Source organism: Macrobrachium nipponense, chromosome 30 (genome assembly GCF_015104395.2).
Source record: "Macrobrachium nipponense isolate FS-2020 chromosome 30, ASM1510439v2, whole genome shotgun sequence".
NCBI lineage: Eukaryota > Metazoa > Arthropoda > Malacostraca > Decapoda > Palaemonidae > Macrobrachium > Macrobrachium nipponense.
This window is the reverse complement of record NC_087218.1, coordinates 56,916,212-56,922,211: the sequence shown is the minus strand read 5'-3', so window position 1 is coordinate 56,922,211 and position 6,000 is coordinate 56,916,212. Positions and strand designations below refer to the sequence as shown.

The following is a 6,000-nucleotide window of genomic DNA, read 5'->3' as shown; positions in this document are numbered from 1 at the left end:
GAGTCCCCGATGCTTCTGGCACTAAAATACATTGAGCTTTGTTATATAATTATAAATGGAAACAAATTTGAGCCAAAAATTGATCACCTAGGGAGGTCATGCCGTCCGTGCACCTCACGCATGTTTGCAGAGTCCCTTCGGACCCTAACTGCACTCTCTCTCTATTTTACCTCTATTCCCGTTTTCTTTCTTCTGTTTAGCTGTCCAACTATTCATTATGAGTGGAAGCGTGAAGTTTTCCCAGTTCCACCTTGACAGCCTTGTGCAATACTTAATCTAATTTATTTTCTAGTTCTCCTTATCTTGCTGTCTAACCACTCCAAGTCCCTCATTTTGCTTAAATGGGGAGTAAACGCACAAACTACCTTGCTGTTGTTGCTGATGTTGTTCTTGTTGGGGGGTTAGGAAAGCCCTATGGAAAAGCCTAAAAAGGTCTTAAAAAAGGTGTTTCGCGTTGAGCTAAAGCTACAAAAATATTAGGATAGGTTATTTATGATTTATTTATTAAAATGAAAATGTAAAAATAAATAATGTGCATGTTAGGCAGCACAGAAAAATTATTGCTAATGAAATATAGCATGTTTATGTTTTAATTTTCGTTGGTGAAACAATGGTCTTTTGACCATAGATTTTAGCACAATTAAATTTGTTTGTTGTACTTAATTTAGAGGCTTTGTTTCTCCTCAATTATTTTGTGCTTTCACTTATAACTGAGAATGAATGAATGTGTTAACTTGTGTCCTTTCTATTTGATCCTTGTTGTTAGTATGAGTAGTAGTAAGTATGAGTTTTAATTTCGAAGACCACTTCACATTAAGTTAGGAGTGTAATGTTTACCAATTATGGATGAGGGGAAAATCTTGCCTGCGTCTTGAGTAAGCTAGAGTTTGGATCACTCCTTGTTACTGTCTTTAGCACTGAATGGTTGAGAGTGTGTCAGTGCTTGGCTTAACAGCCTAAATTATATAAAATAAAGAACGAGTCTCAAAGTGTTATATCTTACATCTCCTGGATTTACTTGAAATTTATCCATTTTAGTTAGTTCTGTCGTTCTATCTCTGTAAATAAATTTTTGTCAGTTATCGCGAAGTTGATAACTGATGTCAAACACTTCATTGTATCTTCCTAAGAAATATTAAGATAAATTATGAAATAATGTCATCCGTCATCACTCTCTCGGGGAACAAGCCTACAAACTACTTTGTTGTTGCTGTTCTTATTGGGGGCATAGGAAAGGTCTATGGAAGAGCCTAAAAAGGTCTGAATAGGTGTTTTGCATGGAGTTAAAGATACAGGAATTTTACGATAGGACCTTTATGATTTATTTATTAGAATGAAAATGTAAAAAATAAATAACGTGCATGTTAAAGAGTACAGAGCGATTATTTCTAATAAAACAGGGTATTTATTTTAATTTTCGTTGGTGAAACAACATTCTATTTGTCCATAGACTTTAGCACGTTTTAATTTTAGTTAAAAATTTGGAGTATAACGTCTACAACTCATGCGTGAGGGGGCAAAATTATGCAACATCTCAAGTAATATGGAGGGCGGATCACGCCTTGTTAGTCTCCTTCCTATTAAACTGAGAGACAAACATTTTCGTCTGTTTGCTATTTTTCATTCAAGTTATCAAGTTATTAAGTGGATTTCTTGACACGAATGCTATTTCAGATATGCCTCCCTCATAATGTGAATTTAAAACTTTACAACAATATTCCTTGCGAAGAACAGCGCCAGTGATGAGTTACGTTAACAAACCAGAATATTTCCATATACATGAATAGGGTTCATATTCCACTGACATTTCAAAACCGTTTTAAAATACTGTAGATATAATACGTAATGCTATTTGCTCTAAGACGAACGTCCGCATATAAAAAGGAACGTTAAAGAACAGCTGACATTTCAACGAATGTGATCAATTATTCAACATTCTCTCATATTTGGTCTTGATCGCATTGGGCATCACCGAATTAAAAAAAGCAATGAATATTCTAAACACTTAAGAGATGCCGTTGCAGGGTATACTATATTCTAAATAACTTCACGTTGCTTTTTATCAGAGTACATTGTTAGTCTTGTGGTAGGATGCTGTTATTTCATACAATAAAGGGTTGAAAGGAAAAAGGGATGCTGGGCTATTTCTCTATAGTTGATGGAGCAGAGAACACCAAAGTTTCTACTTGTTCTCAACCGCGGAGAAGAATGTTCGTATTGCCATAACAACACATAACATGTAAGATATTACTGATGACAAGGCGAGGTATCATTAATTCGTGTGAGAGGAGTTTAAAGATTTTTTTTTGACCCAGAGTCATCGTCCATTGTTGTTGCAACGCCAGAATATTTTAGGAAATCAGTCATTCACTGAAGGACTGTGATGTCTTACATTTTTAGTGAAACCAGCCATTCGCCACGCCAATGGGTATTTATGATAATGTGGAGTAAGTTATCCCTCTGTGAGGTATTCACTTTCGTAGCTTTGAGTCATGTTGCAACCTACAGGGATTTTCAAAGGAGTTTGAACATCACACTGAAATAAACAGGAAAATTCAACCCAACATCGGATATCGACTTTTACTGAGGAAAGGAACAGGATAGTAAGTAGCGTTGACAAAAAGGACCAGCGCATTAAAAAAAATAGGCAGCAAAGACTACGTAGGTTTTTGGTAGTCGCTAATTTGTCAAGCTCTAACTGATGCCAGTGAAGTCTTTCTTTGTGGTTATTTTTTACTTCATGTTGCTTATTGATGATGGTCAGAACTACAAAGAAGTATTGCTGTGCTCGTGTTCAGCATGACTCATTGTCATAGGTCAATGAACAATACAGTATTCATCTTGCAAAGACTGATGTTTCAAGTACCGTGGATAGGAAGCGAATTTTTTTCTTCCTACAGTAGTCGTAAGTGTTGCTAAATCCAATAATACAAAAATACTTGAATGAGCACGAGAACTTTTAAAGCTACTTGTATTGCATCCCTTAGAAATAGTAGATAAATTTCCGTGCGTGAACTGCAAAACCCATCTTTTTGTATTTATGGCTGTTTATCATTGTCTACGTATATATATGAAGGACCAGACAGGCAGATACTTGCCAGCTCATGACCAAAGGGTTTCAGCTGCAAGGTCTACCCCAGGCCCACACAGTCAACAGCTGAATCTAGGGCAGAGAAGTATGAGGAAGCTCAACAAAATATTAGTCTCTTGATTTTTTCCTTTCCAAAGTGTAACTGTAAGAATTCAAATATCAATTCACATGACATCATAATGCCAAAGGACCTACATCACGCAGGAGGAAAGTTCATGCCAGGGCAAAAGCCTATGAAGGACATGCTAACTCTCTTGTTCTGTGGAAACCTCAGTCGGGATTTCAAAGTGTAAGCCCCTACTGAAGTATCACTCTGAAACTCCCCGAGTGTTTAAGAAAAACTATGTTATTAAGAATAAATTGCCTACGATGTGGAGGGCAAACAAAAAGGCATGGGTCACCAGGCAAATTTTCATTGAGTGGGTTAAGGAAGTGTTTGGCCCTATGGTAAAAAAAAATGCCTCCATGATAATCAGTTGCCCCTCAAGTGCCTCCTGGTAATGGACAATGTTTCTACGCTTCCTCCTGGCTTGGAAGACCAGTTGTTGGATGAATTTAAATTCATCACTGTGAATTTATTGCCCCTAATACCACTATTCTCATCCAGCCCATGGACCAGCAAATCATCTTGAGCTTCAAGAAACTTTACACAAAGGCATTGTTCCAAAGGTGTTTTGAAGTGACCTCAGACACTGAATTGTTCCCAAAAGAGTTCTGGAAAGATCATTTCAATTGTATGAATTGATCCTAAGAGAGTTCTGGAGGGAACATTTCAATATCTTTAATTGCATAAATCTTATAGATAAGGCTTGGCGGGGAGTAACCTGCAGCACAATGAACTCTGCTTGGAGAAAATTGTGGCCAGAGTGTTACCTCAAGAAGGATTTGGCAGGATTTGAGGCTGCCCCTGACAATCTTATGCCTGTTGTGGAATCCATTGTGTCTCTGGGGAAGTCCATGGGCTTGGATGGGAGTGGCGAGGATGTGGAAGAGTTAGTGGACGGCCATCAGGGAGAGCTAGCTAACCACTGAGGAGCTACGAGACTTTCAGCAGGAACAGGAACAGGCGGCAGATAAGGGATCCAAAGAGGAGGAGGAGGAAGAGAGAGGGGATACTCTACCTACTTTAGTGATTAAAGAAATGTTTGCCAAGTGGAGTGATGATAGAAATATTGTTGAGAAGTTTTGTCCTAACAAAGACATTGCAATCCTTGTCTCTAACACGTTTAATGACAATGCATTTGATCACTTTAGGCAGATTTTAAAGAGACGTCAGGAACAAATGTCCCTGGACAGTTTTGCTGTGAGATAGGGATCCAGTGACTCTCGAGCAGTTCCTATTGTCAGTAAAAACGAAGTAGGGAAGTAACCCCAGATACCACTGAAAACGTAGAGAAGCAACCCCAGATATGTTCTTCAAGCTGAAGTCCTTTTGGAGGGGGATTCCCCTTCCAAATAATTACCTCTCGTCTTTCCTCTCCCCTCCTCTCCGTCTTCCATGCCCTAACAAGAGTCTTCCATAAACGTAAGAATGATGTTAAATGTTCATTATTCATTTATATTTATTTCTCATTGTTTTCTGTATGTAAAACTGTGTTTATTCCCTATAAAATATATATATTTCTAAATATTTTTGGGGGTCTGGAATGCATTAATTGTATTTACGTTATTCCTTAAGGGAATTATTGTTTCGGTTTTCGTATGTTTCGGGCTTGGCGGAGGTTCTGGAACAGATTATGTACGAAAACCGTGGTTCTGCTGTATATGATCTAAAGTCACCTACGTCTTCAAGTGTCAGCTAGTGCACATTCCCACTTCACCAGTTTTTTTCTTTGGAATTTATTTCTTCTCATCTTTTACATATTTACTCTTTCCCCTTCTTCTCCCTTATTCCAAGTTTGGCTCTAGAAACATTCAGAGGTAGTATTCTTTGCAAGTTAGAAATTATGTTAGTTTTAAGGGAAAAGTGCTTAGGAAAAAAGAAAATATGAAAATAAATCATTCCTAAATGGGGAAAGGTAGGTCATTGAACTTAATAATAATGCTGTTATGTCAGAGTTTCTTGGAACTATTCAAACATGTTATGTGATGCTTTGCTAGATTTTAGTGATAGAAAGTTAGATGTCGAACTCCATGTTACCTAAAATACTAAAATATAGGCTGAAAGATATTTACTAAAATGAAGTATTGTGGTCCAGAAAATTAGTATACACCCTCACTTGCTTCTTCAACTCATGTTGAAATGAAAAGAAACCAGGAACCATAGAAACAATGCGTGCTACTTTGGACTGTTATCTACTTGTCACCTACTCTGAGGTGCTAATACTAAACACCGTTTGGTAACTGTAAGTAGATGGTCGCACGAAGATATCATTAATTAATACAATTTGTCAACCACACAACATAGAAATGGGTATATATGTAATGTTATATTACATATAAGAAGGGAGAAAAAGAAAGCAGTGGTGTGGAGTGGTAGTCACAGTGCATTGTATGAGTAATTTTCTGAAGTTTTCATGAGATAAGCAGGCGTGATAGCCTAAACAACCAAGAGGGGATAATGAACTATGATGGCATTGTCAGTTAACATCTTTTTTTGTATTCTTATTTATCCTTATATAAATTATTTGATTCCCAGAGGGCTAGTACTAAACATAGCGTCTCATGGAGCTTCTGCCATGTTTAGCACTAGCACCTTAGAATAGGTGATGCATGGATAACATTCTAAGTAGCATAAAAAAATGAAACTATAAGAAAAAGACAGTTACTACCACAGGATTAAAGGCAGTTTTAAATCCTTTAAAAGTTATTACTAGCATTTTCCCATTAAAAAAAAAAACAATGCCCGAAGTGAAATGAATGAAAATATGGAAAAATATAAAAAAGTTATAGAATGTTGCATAGATTAT

General features: G+C 37.0%; 1 protein-coding gene across 1 annotated transcript in view; it reads right to left on the bottom strand.

Moving 5' to 3' along the window:
- LOC135202552 (ionotropic receptor 21a-like) overlaps window positions 1-6,000 on the bottom strand; it is a 96,886-nt gene that overhangs the window by 28,850 nt on the left and 62,036 nt on the right. The gene's annotated exons all lie outside the window — the stretch shown is intronic.